The sequence below is a fragment of the Odocoileus virginianus genome, chromosome 1 (genome assembly GCF_023699985.2).
Source record: "Odocoileus virginianus isolate 20LAN1187 ecotype Illinois chromosome 1, Ovbor_1.2, whole genome shotgun sequence".
Lineage (NCBI taxonomy): Eukaryota > Metazoa > Chordata > Mammalia > Artiodactyla > Cervidae > Odocoileus > Odocoileus virginianus.
Window position 1 is genome coordinate 70691796 of NC_069674.1, and position 15426 is coordinate 70707221.

Below are 15426 nucleotides of genomic sequence, written 5' to 3' on the forward strand. Positions count from 1 at the left end.
GTAAGCGGTCTTGGAATCTTTCTGGACGTGGTGCTGACTGAAGAACACGAATTAGGGAGTCTGTAGAAGCCCCTGTATCAGCGGTTACTTTTATCTCCTACGACGTGCAAGGCACCAATGTAGAAGAGTTAAAGGTAACTTGGGGCAACATATTATCCCACTGGTGGGTAAAATTGATTGGAAAAGGGGGGATTTGATCCGTAATATGAGGAACATGATTCCTCACTGTCCTTAGAGGAAGTCTCTAGTGCAAAGGACAGGCGTGGTGAGGGGAGAGAAGCAAGTGTCCGTGTTGGCACCTATTCACTCCTCAGCACCTTACAGTCTGGCTCATCCCATGCCACAGAAATTGTTGGTGAAGCCACTAATGCTGAAAGATGGACGTACAATCCTTGACATGGATTTCTTTCTTCGTTCTGTTTAAAAATATGTTTATTAATTTTCCTGTATGGGGTCTTAGTTGCGGCACATGGGGTTCTTCCTTGCAAAGCACAGACTTCTCTGGTGGTGGTGGGGCTCCAGAACACAGGGCCTCTCTAGTTTGGGCGCCTGTAGTTGACTATGAACTATTTTAGCTCAGTAGTTGCCCACGGTGGGTGTAGTTGCACTGTGGTGCGTGGGATCTTAGTTCCCATGAGCAGAGATCAAACCCACATCCCCTGTGTTGGAAGAGAATTCTTTCTGTTAGGATTTGTTTGTTCGTTTGGCTGCGCTGGGTCTTCCTTGCTGCGCAGTGGGGCTTTCTCTCCTCGCAGACAGCAGGGTGCTCCTGTTCTGTGTTATCTTGCAGGGGCTTCTCTTGAGCTCAGTAGCTGTGGTGCACAAGGCTTCGCTGCTCTGCGGTATGTGGCCTCTTCCCTGGACCAGGGACAGAACTCTGTCCAGCGCATTGGCAGGCAGATTCTTAATCACTAGACAACCAGCGAAGCCCTGGAAGAAGAGTCTCAACCACTGGGCCACCAGGGAAGTCCACTTTTCTCATTGTATCATTTTATTTTACTTATTTATCTATTTTGGCAGTGCTGGGTCTTGGTTGCTGTGCAGACTTTTCTGTAGTTGCAGTGAGCAAAGGCTACTCTCTAGTTGGCACTGAGGCACCAGGGAAATCCTCCTCATTGTATCTTAAGAGCTGCTCTTTCTTCTGCTCTTTCTTATCTTCTTGGGCAGCTCTTTATGCACATATCTCTTAGTGAGACTAAAAATAGCCAGCACTGTACTAACTGTACTATTCCTGTGCTCTTTTGTAGATGTAGAAAATGGGATAAATAACTTGCTTGAGTTCAGTTTAGTTCAGTTCAGTCACTCAGTCATGTCCAACTCTTTGCGACCCCATGGACTGCAGCACACCAGGCTTCCCTGTCCAACACCAACTCCCGGAGCTTACTCAACCTCTTGTCCATTGAGTCCGTGATGCCAACCAACCATCTCATCTTCTGTCATCCCCTTCTCCTCCCACCCTCAATCATTCCCAGCATCAGGGTCTTTTCAAATGAGTCAGTTCTTCGCATCAGGTGGCCAAAGTATTGGAGTTTCAGCTTCAGCATCAGTCCTTCCAATGAATATTCAGGACCGATTTTCTTTAGGATGGACTGGTTGGATCTCCTTGCAGTCCAAGGGACTCTCAAGAGTCTTCTCCAACCCCACAGTTCAAAAGCTTCAATAATTCAGCACTCAGCCTTCTTTATAGTCCAGCTTTCACATCCATACATGACTAAAGTTCAGGATACTAATAATAGGCTGTGTAGCTCCAAAGCCTTTGCTCTTAAACACCACATCATCCTACCCTGAAAATTGGTGTTCCCCGGGGTTTTGGACCTCAGCCTGGGTCTCTACACTCTCCTTGATGGTTTCCACTTTCACTGGAGGCCTTCCCTGTTTGTCTTTCTTTTGAAACCAGGCCCACTTAACCATTCAGTGACTAGAAAACTACACTTGAATATCCCATTTGGCACCTCAATATCATCTTGTCCAGAATGCACTTCACTGGCTTGCTCCTAAGTCTATTCTTGTATAGTCAATGAAAACAGCCAATGATACCTCCATTCACTAGACATCCAAACCAGAAACCTGAATTTCATCCTCAGCTCCTCCCTTTTTCTCATTCTCAACATCCAATTAATACACCCCTTTCCAGCCTTTTCAATCTACTCCAGACCAACTGTCATAGTGTTTGGAACAAGGGGTCTTTTTTGAATGCAACTTTTAATATGATAGTCCCATTGTGAAGAACCCCCCAGTAACTTCCCTTGGTCAGGATAAAGTGAAGGCTCCTTAGTATGGAAGATAGGTTCCTTCATGAGCTGATTCCTACTTATCTTTCCAGACTCCTCTCTCTCCACCTCTCCCTTCTGCTATGATCCACAGGTTCAGCCTACAGGACCTATTATGTAATAAATACAGCCAAGTTTATTCCTTCATGTTTCTAAAACAAATGTATGTTAACAATAAAGAAATACAAACATCATACAGATATACAAAAATATTTAGGTATAATCACAGGAAGCACCTGGGAAATTTCAGCACATCTTAATTCAAACTTAGTTTAGGATCTCAGGGAAAATGACAAAATAAAGACCTCTGAAAATAAATGAGAAAACTGGTCTTAAAATTGGCCAAAATATGAGACTTCTCTGGTAGTCTAGTGATTAAGATTCCAGGCTTCCACTGCAGAGGGCATGGGTTTGATCCATGGTCAGGAAACTAAGATCCCGCATGCCACGCAGCATGCCTAAATAAATAAATGAAAAATAAAAATGGCCAGAATCAACATTTTCAAAACTCTGAAAATTAAACAAGGCTTGCAGTAATCTGGGGTGCTATTTTTTATCCAGTAAAAACACCGAAATCTCAGTAAGAATACTGAGCTCCCTACTGTTCTAACTTAAGGGTTTAACATTATAGTGTTTAAGTCTGTATTTAACCCCTTGCCCCTAACTCCGTGGTACACTTGAAAACCAGGATCCCACAACCAAGGTGAAAATCAGCACCCTGGCAGCCACCAGAGGGGGTAAAATTGGGTTGGAATTCCTTCAAGGCCTCAAATCCAGAGAATCTAAATTGTTTGACCTGTCTCGTGCTCCGCTGGGGCTTCCCTGGTGACTCAGCAGTAAAGAATCTGCTTGCCAATCCAGGAGATGCGGGTTTGATCCCTGAGTCAGGAAGGCCCCTGAAGAAGGAAATGGAAACTCACTGCAGTATTCTTTCCTGGAAAATTCCATGGACAGAGGAGCATGGTGGGATAGTCCATGGCGTTGCAAAGAGTTGACGTGACTGAGCGACTAACAGTTTCACTTTTTTCACTTTTCATGCTTTTCTGGATGACCTCACTTATAAATTTGCCTTTATTTGACCTGACTTAAGGCCAGAAGCCTTCTTCTGGAGATGTTTGTCAAAAATATTTAGAGGCAGCCATCTAACTTTAGGTGGCTGCTTGGAGGTAGCAGATAATGTTAAGGGCAAGCAATAGGCAAACCAAGAAGCTTAAAAGAAAAAGCTAGGTCCTCAGTTGTCCATATAAGGATACCTCATTTTACTGCTCTATACTTTTTTGTGCTTCACAAATGTTGCGACTTTTAAAAATTGAAATTTTGCGGCAACCCTATTGGCACCATTTTCTCCTGGGTCATTTGCTCACTTTGTGTCTCTATGTCACATTTTGGTAATTCTCACAGTGTTCCAAACTTTCTTCATTATTATATTTGTTATGATCATCTGTGATGTCATTGATCTTGAATGTTGCTAAGGCCCAGATGATGGGTAGCATTTTTTAGCAAGAGATAATTTTTAAATTAAGGTTTGTACATTGGCTTTTTAGACATAATGCTATTGCACATTGCCGTATAGTATAAACATAACTTTTATGTAAAGTGGGAAACTGAAAAATTCATGTGACTCACTTTATTACAATAGTTACTTTATTGTGGTAGTCTGGAACTGAACCTACAAGATCTCTGAGGTCTACCTATAGAGGCTTTGAAAAGCCCAGACATATTTCTGGGAGTCTGGAAAGCCATGCACATGTCTATGGCTGTGTGCATACTCAGGGCTGCACACATCCCCAGGAGAGACCTGAGAACCCACTGACTGACCTTGAGGCTGTGTGCAAGCAGGAAGAAAAGGCTAAGGCCAAGTTGTCAACTGCCTGGCTAAGTGTTGAAGGTATACACAGAGCTTCTTGACAACAACTGAGAAGCTCATTGAACCTAGGCTTTCATGGAAGTATCTATATAATTATTAGCTGACCATTAAGCTATTTGAGCAGAAACTTCAGTGGTAACATGTGACTTTAAGGAATTCATTTAGAGACGTCACTAAAGTAAACAGTGGCGACTATACCTGGGAGAGAGTGGAATCTGATATCCAGAACTGACACATTATATTATTTTAAATGTCTAGTTCTCAACAAAAAAATTACAATTCAAAGAAAAATTACATTCAAAGAACTAATAAAATACAGTCATGCACAGGAAAAAAAAAAATCAAAGAAAATGTCCCTGAGGAAGCCAAGATATTGGACTTAAAAAGACAAAGACCTTTTAAAATAAGATGTTTTTAAAATGTTCACAAAACTAAAGGAAACAATATCTAAATAACTAAAGGAAGGTATGAGAATTATGTCTCATCAAATGCAGAACATCAACAAAGAGATAGTAATTATCTTTAAATCAAAATCCTGAAATTAAAAGATATAATAAATGAAATGGAAAATTCATTAGATGGGCTCAACAGCAGCTATGAACAGCTAGATCAACTGAGATTAACAGTGTGTGGGTTTAAGAGAAAAAAAATGAAGGGAAATGAACAAAGCCTCAGATTTCTTTGAGATACCTTCATGCATTCCAACATGCACATAATGGGAGTTCCAGACAGAAAGTACAGAGAGAAAGGGAGAGAAAGTATCTTTGAAGAAATGATGATCCAAAACATCCAAATTTGATGGAAAACACTAATCCACATGTCTAAACATCTGAACAAATTCGAAGTAGAATAAACTCGAAGACATCTACACCTAGACATATCATAATGTTAAAACTATAGAAAGAGAAAACCTTAAAAGCAGAACAACTAAGATATCTATTCAAATCCTTTATCCAAGTCTTGGTAACAATTTTGAAATAATTCACACATCTTGTAATTCTGCCACTTAAATTATACAGTTCAGTGACTTTCAGTTTATTCACAGAGTTGGGTCACCATCACCACCAATTCCAGAACATTTTAATTACTTCAAAAAAAGAAACCCATACCCTTTGCTGTCAATCTCCACTCTTAACCTTTTCCCCCAACCCTAGATAACTACCAAAAATAATTTACCTTGTTTCTTGACAGTTTTGCCTTGTCTAGACATTTCTAATAATGGCATAATAGAATGTAGTCTTTCATATAATCATTGAGTATACTTGTTTCTTATAATCAAGGACTATACTTCTTTCATTTTATATAATATTTTCAGGGTTCATCCATGTCATCAAACATGTAAGTCTTTCATTCATTTTACTGCTGAATAATGTTCTGTTTCATGGATATAAACCTGTGGGTCATTTCCACCTTTTTGCTCTTATGACTTATGCTGTTATGAACATCAGTATACAAGTAGACATCTGTTTTCATTTCTCAGGTATAGATCTAGGAGTGGAATTGCTGTGTCAAATGGTAACTCTACACCTAGCTTTTTGAGGAACCATCATATTGTTTTCCAAAGTGCTGTACCACTTTACATTTCCGGTAGCAGCACGTAGGGTTCTAATTTCTCCACATCCATACCGCTACTTGTTATTGTCTCTTTAAAATTTAAGCCATCCTAGTGGAGGTGAAATGGTGTCTCATTGGGATTTTGAGTTTGACTTTGATGTCTGAGGGAGTGTAGGGGAGGTAAGGAAATGACTTAATAGCAGAGGTGGCCTTTAGAGCGCCTAGGAGTGTTAGAGGCACTGAACTCCTGGTGGTGGCAGTGTTGTAGGCATCCTGCCTGGCCTCTGATTCCTACTCATTTTCAGACCTTGCTTCTCCAGTCTCTCCACTGAGTCTATGAAGCACAAAAGTTTTTATTTGATGAAGTCCAGTGTATTTGTTTTTGTCTTTAGTTGCTTGTGTTTTAGGTGTCATATTAAAAAAAATGCACAAAGATTATGAAGATTTACACCTGTGTTTTCTTCTAAGAGTTTTATAATTTTAGTTCTTTCATTTACATCTTTGATCCATTTTGAGTTAATTTTTATAATATCATATGTGATAGGATGTCCAACTTTGTTCTTCTGCATGGGATGTCTAATTGTCTCAGCACTATTTGTTGCTATGGTCATAATATTTAAATGGGTTGGTGTTTATCACCAGTCCTTTTATGTGGCTTTTCTAAACTGATTAATCTTTTGACTGAATTTCATTGTCAAATAGTTGTTACTAGTTTTGTTGTTTTGAAGGTTTCTTTATGGATGTCAAATTCCTTTAAGCTTTTCATGTTTGAGTAATAATCTGCTTTTGTCTTTATCCTTGAACAATATTTTATCTGGGCTTGATATTCTTGGGTCACATTTTCATTTGCTCAGAATTTCATAAACATAGCTCCATTATTTTCTTCAATATTGCTTTGGAGAAACAGAGGCTAACCAGATTTGTTTTAACTACCCTAAATACGGCTCACTTTGTCTATTTGAAAATCTAAAAAAAATAGTTTATTCTTGAAGTCTAATAACTTAACTATGGATATATCTTAAAATTGAGTAATTTTTTTCTTTTTTTGAGTAATTTTTGTGTTCAGTGATTTTCATCAAAATTTCAGGGAACACTATATTTTTTCAATCTGCAGATTCACATCTTTCTTCATTTTAGAAAAATTCTCTTTGATTACATCTTCTGGCATTCCACTCAGTGAGTTCTTTATTGGGGATAACAGTTCTCTATGATGAATTACTTTATCTGTCTTCCATGTTTATTGGCATCTCTCCAAGTTCTTGAGGTTTGTCATTTTCATCTCAATCTTTTGTGATTATCTCAAGCCAGAAATAGACCCACACATATCTAGCCAACTAATTTTTGGCAAAGATGAGAAAGTACTTTAATGGTCAAAGGGTACCCTTTCCCACAAATGGTGCTGGAGCAATTAGATATTCCTAGGTACCCTCCCCACTTCCCTCAGTGAACCTCAGCCTAAATCACACACCTTATGTAAAAATCAACTAAAATTGAATCATAGACTTAAACGTAAAACTATAAAACTTTTAGGAAAACACATAACATAAAATCCTTGGGATGTAGTGCTAGGTGAAGAATTTTTAGACTTGATATCAAAAGTTAATTTCCTGGGTGTGATATTGTATTACAGTTATGAACAATATTACTGTTGGGCAAGATAGATAAAGGGTACGTGAGATCTCTCTATATTATTTCTTACAATTGCATGTGAATCTACAATTACTTCAAAATAAAAAGTTGAATTTTAGGAGAAAAAGAGATTACAGTTCCAAAAAAATTTTGTTATTGTGGGAGAAGGACCATGGGGGAAAAGTACTGTTTCTATCTACTGATCATCACGTATCACAGTCAGGCACTCATACACACACACATTAGTCACAGAGGTTCTTACAAATTGATATAGGAAGAGAAATTTAGAATTGTTCATCTGGGCATAATTAATAAGGTAATAAAGCAAATTGCAAATGAATTGGAGTAAAAAAACCTTTGCATGTTTCACAAAGCTTTCCTGATCTGCATTCTCTACGGTGGCCCTCTAATGAGGAGGAGCCGTTAGCCAACTCTGAGTGTGTAATGGGACAGTTGGGGCAGCTCGCTGCGTCTGGCTGTGCCACTGGCAGCCTTTGTGCCCAGTGTGGACTCACTCAAGTGCTTCAGCTTTGTCTCCTTTTGTTTTTTGCCTCTTAATGGAGGTTACACTGAGTGGGAAGGAGGCCCTGAGTTGAATGTATAATCACCATGGGAACAGAGGCCACGGTCAATCCCTGGGAATGTAGCTCATGGCCCCCTCCACATGACTATTGTCGAAGTCCTTCTTATGCATTTTTTCTATGTCCTGAATGTTTCTGAGTTTGAGCGAGTGTGTGCAGGTGTGTCTTTGTTTGTCATTCTTATAGATTACCTGAGTTGTCCTTGAGGACAGAGGCAGAGGAAAATGTAGGGTACTTTATACAAACAATTTTCCATCCTTCAAAGTTCTGGTTTGTGTTTATTAACTTGGAATCAATTATAAACAAGTGCGGTAGAAGAAAAGTAATTGCTCAAAAATCTGAACTCCCACTTACATCCACTCAGGCCGCTATGTCTCTTCTACAGGAAATTAAGTCCAGCGTTTATGATGGTGGCAAAATCTGATTTTCTGTCTTCCTCACCTTCATTTTCTGCTAGTCTAGATGACTCCAAATTTCAAGGATCTTTGCATGCCCTGTGGTCTTTCTGGGACTCTTAAATCATGAATTGCCTCCTCATCTTGTTCTCCGTTGATTATTCGCTCAGTGCTCCTTGACTTACATTGGATTAATATGTACTAAATGTTTCTTCCCCTGGGATCCATTTACTCCACAAACCTTCCTAGAGACTGTCTTTTCTGTAGTTAAGACCTACAGTACCTTCTAGAAAGATATTCTGCTGTGGATGACTCCAGTAGGGTGTGTGTGTGTGTGTATGTGTGTGCACGCTCAGTCGCTAAGTCACATCTTTAGGGTAGACCTAAACTTATTAAATCTTCACGGGAAGCATCCAACGGGTCTGGTAGAGAAAGAATGTAGAAGGCAGAATATAGGTTCTAATTTAATATTCGAGAAGCTTTTACAAAGATCTCAAAACAAATACACAAGAGTATGAAATCACCTGGGTCACAGGATGCTATTCATCAGACCTGAGTATAAGATTCTTACAAAAGTGAGATTTGAACCTATTTTCAACATTTTCTCCATTATCTGGTACCTGAGAAAAGAAAAGGCAATTCAGAAACTATAGGAATGATGATCTGCCAATTAAGTAATTTAGATTTCCAGGGAGGGGCTCACCTGGTGTCTAGTGGTTGAGAATCTGCCTGCCAATACAGGGGTCAAGGGTTCAATCCCTGTTTTGGGAAGTTCCCGCAGGCCCAGAGCAACTAAGTCCCCTGCGCCACAGCTACTGAGCCAGTGCTCTAAAGCCCATGAGCCACGATTACTGAGCCCCTGCACTGCGAGTACTGAAGCCCACTGCACTTAACAGCCCGTGCTCTGCAACAGGAGAAGCTACTGCAATGAGAAGCCCATGCACCACAACGAAGAGTAGACCCCACTTGCAGCAACTAGAGAAAGCCAGCACATAGCAAGGAAGACCCAGCACAACCAAACATAAATAAATAAAGCTTTAGGTTTCCAGGGAGAGACGCTAGTCAAGTCAGTTTGGTTTTCTATCTGCCTGGATCTCTTGTATGCATCCCTCTCTTCTTAACCCTGGCTGATTTCACCAAATTTGTATAGAGATAGCTAGTAGTAGTAGTATTGTTAGTCACTCTGTCATGTCTGACTCTTTGTGACCTCATGGACTGTAGCCCACCAGGTTCCTCTGTCCATGGAATTCTTCAGGCAAGAATACTGGAGTGGGTTGCCATGCACTTCTCCAGGGGTTCTTCCCAACCCAGTTATCAAACCTGGGTCTCCCGCTTTGCAGGTGGATTCTTTACTGTCTGAGCTACCAGAGATAGCTAATCCTGAAGTATAATTTAATATAAAAGTATTTTTAAAAATTCCTACCAAATCCATAAGCTGGCATGAAACTTTTTCCTGTTGATCTCTTTTTAGTTTCAGTGTGTGGTGGCCAGAATTCTAAGATGACCCCCAATGACCCATGCCCTTATATAATCCCCTCCTGTTGACTCTCATTCCTGTGACTAGATAACATTATATGGCAAGGTGAGGGGGGTTTTCGGAAGGAATTAAAGCTCCTAGTTAATTGAGTTTAAGTTAATCAGATAGCCCTGGGAAGACTTCACCTGATCAGGTGAGCCCTTTCACAGGGTCTGGAGGTAAGTCATTCTACTGCTAGCCTTGAAGAAGTAAGAAGTAAGAGTTCTGCAGCCACAAAGAAGTGAATTCTTCCAACAACCATGTATACTTCAAAGAGGACCCCAAGCCTCAGGCGAGACCCCAGCCCTGAACTGGCACTTTGATTGTAGTTTTGTGAGACCCTGGAGCAGAGAATTCAGGTAAGCCATGCTCAGCCTCCTTTGAAACCTGTGAAATCATAGATGGACATGGTAAGCCCCTAAATTTGTGTTGACTTGTGCCGCTGTAGAAAATTTATACACAATTTAATCTCCGGAAGTTTAGTTAGCTGTTGCAGAGTGGCTATTTTGTTTCCTTGCTTTAATGTCAGTTTCTTTCAGTATGCCCTACCAGACACCAGGAAAAAAAAGCATCCCCAAGACCAGGCTTTAAGTCTGTGTTTTGCTTATTGTAGACAAAAGAGAGGGAAATAATATAAATATAAATTCTTATTTTGATCTTCCATCAGGATATAAAACTTCCCTTATCACAGACTATTCATTACCAAATTCTGTTGGTTCTATGATCAAAATATATCCTGAGTCCATCTTTTCCTTTCAATTCCCATTCCACTGTAGTCAAAAGCATTATCCCGAGTAACCCAGACGTCTGTAAACCAGCCTCCTATCTGGTTTCCCAGCTCCTCCCCTTTCCTGCTTCTCACTCATTCCTGACCAGTCCAAAGAGCTATAAAAACACTGTGGGGAGAATTATGTCTCTTCCCCACTTAAAGCCTCTCAATGTTTTTTCATTGTCCTTAGGATAAAATCCAAAATGACCTGGGCTTTCCCCCAAATAATCTAGATCCACTTTCTTCTGCAGCACAGTTCTCCAGCCCTGCTGATCTTTTTGTTTTTCATCAGATAGATGTTGTCTCTTGAGCCTGGGATACACGTTTTTTGGCTAACTCTCCCTCATCCTTCAAGTCTTCACTCAAAAGTCGCTTCTCCAGCAAAGCCTCCCCAGACACCCTGGGGCAGGTGCTGCTGATGCTCCACCTCATGCTGTGTACCCAGGTGGTGGCCATCCCTCGGCCCCCGCAGGGGCGCTGCTGCTGACCGCTCACGCCTGCACCTTTCTCTAGAGCCCTGCCTTTGCCTGATGAGGCAAAGAGGGTGGCCTTAACCTACTGTCAACTGAAGCCAGGAGTAAAGCTCTCAGGCCTCTTGCCTCTGAGCAGGACGGATTTGGTCCTGAACTGAAGCTTCAGAGCTCCTGGTGGGATCAGCTAAAGTTCCCCCGAAACCCCATCTTTGCCCAGATTCTCCCCCTGCGCTCTCTCTGCTGCTGTCACCCGCTTCCGGACTCCTGGGAAGTGCTCTCTCAATGAATCACTTGCACAGGCATCCCCACTTCAGGCTCTACTTCTAGAGAACTTGCCCTAAGATGCCCACAGTAGAAGTGACAGTCCCCATTTTTGTCTCATGTCCACCTTCTTTTTCTTCACTGCACTTTTCACAAATATCAATTCTATGTTTGTTTCTGGATTAATTCATTGTACCCTTTCCCTATTAGCCCTGACCTCTGTGAGAGTGAGAACCATGCCTGTTTTACCCACCTCTGTTTTACCCCAACAGATTGCACTATGTCTAGTCCCGTGGCGGAGCTCATAAGTTGTTGAACAGATGAATGAATTTGTGATTTTGGTGTCTGTCTTTAAGATGAGTGTAGCTGGTAACGGATAAAATGCATACATGGTACCTCGGACTATGACTTGGAAGTTGTATGGGACTCCTTTACGTGTTTCTAAGTGGAAGCACTTGGAAAACGAAACTTCACTAATTTACATTCTTTGCTCAGGAGGAGGGGGGGTGGAAAATAGAATTGGCAGGTTGTGGTGGTTCTTTATTCACATTTGCGAGGTGAGAAAACTGAGGTTCAAGGGGATTAGGCCACTTGCCAAGGTGCAAAATGAATGAAAGTCTGAACTTTGAATCTGATCTCAGGCTTTCTGACTCTATAAAATCCATGCTTTCCTCCTCCAAGGGTTTCTTGTCTCTCAACCTACTAGCTTATTTAATTAAATTATCTTGTGCCAAATATAAGTAAAGGTTTAAATATGTGAACTTTGAGTTAATGTTAAAACTGGATATAAATCTTAAAATCCTCTTAGTCTTATGAACTGCCATTAGTCAATCTATAATATTGTATTGAACATCTATAATATGTTAAACATTGATCTCATCATGATGAAAAAGGGAAATTAATCGGAGATGATTTAAAAATTAAAGTACGATTGATTTACAATATTGTGCCAGTTTCAGGAGTACAGAGAAGTGATTCAGTTTATATATATATATATATACATACACATATATATGTATATAATGTCAGATCCTTTTCCATTCTAGGTTATTACAAGATGTTGAATACAGTTCCCTGCCCTATATAGTAAATCCTTGTTGTTTACCTATTTTATATATAGTGGTGTATATCTGTCAATCCCATTCTAATTATCCTGTCCCCTTTCTCTTTGGGAACCATAAATTTGTTTTCTATGTCTGTGTGTCTGTTTCTGTTTTGTATTCATTTGTATTACTTTTTAGACTCCATATATAGGTTATATCATCTATTTGTCTTCCTCTGACTTTGCTTAGTATGATATTCTCCAGATCCATCCCTATTGCACAAATGGCAGTATTGCATTCTTTTCTATGACTGAGTAATATTATATTGTGTGTATGTATACACACACACCACACCTTCTTTGTAAGTAGAGATGATTTTTATTTTGGATTTGCTGCTGGCCCAGTTGTTCCAAGGTCACCTGATGGAATTAAATGTACCTGTGTTTATTAAATGTACCTGTGTTTCAAAGACTGGAACAGTAGCGTAGGCTCTGTATCTCCAGTTTCATCTCCCTCAAAGCCATGCTTAACCCCAGAGTGTTTTTTTAATTGAATTATAGTTGACTTACAGTGTTGTGCCAACCTCGGCTGTACTGCAAAGTGAGTCAGTTATACACACACGCATACTCTTTTTGTTTTTTTATAGGCTTTTCCATTATAGTTTATCCCCTGAGACTGTGGGGATATAGTTGCCTGTGCCCTACAGTAAGAGTGTGTTGTCCATCCAGTCTAAATATCCTAGTTAGCATCTGCCTACCCCACACGCCCAGTCTGTCCCTCTGCCCCTCCCTCTTCCCCTTGGCAACCACAAGCCTGACCTCTACGTCTGTGAGTCTGTTTCTGTCTTGTAGATGGGTTTATTAGTGCCATATTTTAGATTCTATATATCTCTTTTTGACTTCACTTATCATGATAATCTCCAGGTCCATCCATGTTGCTGCAGACAACTTTATTTTGTTCTTTTTTATGGCTGAGTAGTATTCCATTGTGTGCAGAATACATCATTTTTATCCATCCATTTATCTATTGGTCAAGATTTAGGTAGCTTCCTTGTTTTGGCTATTATGAATAGCAGTGCTGTGGACATTGGGAACATATATATACACTTTATATTCTTTTTTTCTCCTTTCTCCCTTCCTTTTAAAAATACAGATGGCAGCATATTATATCCAACATTCAACTCCTGTTTTTTTAAAACAATCTATCTCAGAGATCATTGTATAGCACTGCATCAAGATCTTAAATTTTTAAATATCTTTAATATACAGTTTTAAATATACAATTGTAAATTATAAATATACAATTGGAAATCAGTCCTGGGTGTTCATTGGAAGGACTGATGTTGAAGCTGAAACTCCAATACTTTGGCCACCTGATGTGAAGAGCTGACTCATTTGAAAAGACCTTGATGCTGGGAAAGATTGAGGGCAGGAGGAGAAGGGGATGACAGAGGATGAGATGGTTGAATGGCATCATCAACTCAATGGACATGGGTCTGGGTGGACTCTGGGAGTTGGTGATGGATAGGGAGGCCGGGCATGCTCTGGATCATGGGGTCGCAAAGAGTTGGACACGACTGATTGACTGAACTGAATTACATAGGATTCTACTGAATTGTGTGTCATTATTTAACCAATCCCCAGTGGTGGGGATTTGTTCAGTCACTAAGTCATGTCTGACTCTCATAACTTCCTCCTAATCTCTCGCTATTATAAAACAGTGCAGCAAAAAAAAAAACATAAACAAAAACAAAAAAACAGTGCTGCAGTAGATGACTACATATACACGTCATATTATATTGAAATTACTTCCCTATGGTCTATCTTGACTTAGGCTCTAAGTTCCTCTGAGGCAGGAAATGATGCTTTATGCATCTCCAAATTTACCTGCTTTTAACAGGGCTTGGCATGTGTTAGGTGTGTAGTTACAGTTGGCTGGGCTGAAGTTATTCTGTAAGGAATAAGCCAGTCCCCACGTGCTTTGCTGCCTGTCCCGGTCTGGGAATCACAGGGACCTGTGGGCCCCTCAGGGTCTGTTGGGTCATCCTCTAGCCTTCTCCCTCACCCATTCTGTCCCCCTCTACCCTGATCTCCGTACCCGGGTGGGAGCCGAGCCTTACATCATCATCCGGGCTCCCCCCCTCTGGCTTCTCCTAGGGTTCATCCAATAGGAGGCACTGCCAAGGGATGGGGAGTGGGAGATGGAAGTTCCTCCTGCTGCCTCCCTGCCTTAGAGTTCAGTTCCAGCAGTGGTTCTGTCTTCCTCTGCATGGGACTACAGCTTCCTCCCTTCATAGCTCCAGCACTCACATCACTGTCTTCTGCCCTTGCCCTTCACGCCCAAAGTAGTACCAAGCCCACTGTTAGTCCTGGGTGGTTGTGGTCTCTGGTGGACGCAGCCTGCAGAGGCTTGAAGCAGGATCTCAGTTCCCAGCCAGAGATTGAAGTCAGGCTGCAGCAGTTAGAATGCTGAATCCTAACCACTAGACCATCAGGGACCAGTGGCCAGTGACAAGGCCCCTTGCCCTTAGCCTTTGTAGAAATGAATTTCCTCAAGGACAGAAAATAGTGAGACAAGTAAAGTGTTTATTAGGAGAGAAAAGAGTATGTGTGAATAGGCATACCCGGGCAGGCTCAGAGAGTCACATCCTTGTGGTAGTTTGAATCACTCGTATGGGGCATGTCTTCCAGGCTTCCTGTGGCCAGTTTCCTTGCTTTGCCTGGTTCTGAGTCCATATCTGGTTTATCTCAGGGTCCCCCCGTGTCCTCAGACATCTCTTAGCCAAGGTGGATTCTGGTGCAGAGGCCTGTGGGTAGGTTGACATCATTTACTATGAGGTGTCACCGCCTCCCTTTCGACTCTGAGGAGCATTTCTGCACATGTGAGGTCGGGAAGGTCTCCTTGACCTTGAGAATGGGAAACATGTGGTCTCTGTCCTGGGCAGGGCTCGCTCCTCCTCGTCTTCATCTTGGAGTATCTGTCCACAGGGGACAAGCTCCAGCTGGTCAGCCCCGGGCCCATCTATCTCCTGCCTCAGTTCTTCATCCCTTTTTGGATCCCTTAACCCT

At 41.1% G+C, this 15426-nt stretch overlaps 1 protein-coding gene across 3 annotated transcripts in view; it reads left to right on the forward strand.

The window, feature by feature from the left end:
• The first annotated feature begins 6 nt into the window (after positions 1-6).
• The window catches only part of NAPEPLD (N-acyl phosphatidylethanolamine phospholipase D), a 94067-nt gene continuing 78647 nt past the window's right edge, over positions 7-15426 (forward strand). Inside the window, exons 1-2 of one of the 3 annotated variants that reach the window (XM_070469657.1) lie at positions 9561-9636; positions 9983-10171. The gene's annotated coding sequence lies outside the window, so the exon portion shown is untranslated. Of the gene's footprint in view, positions 135-9560; positions 9637-9982; positions 10172-15426 lie in introns of those variants that run through there. The other 2 variants (XM_070469659.1, XM_070469665.1) reach the window with 2 other exon arrangements.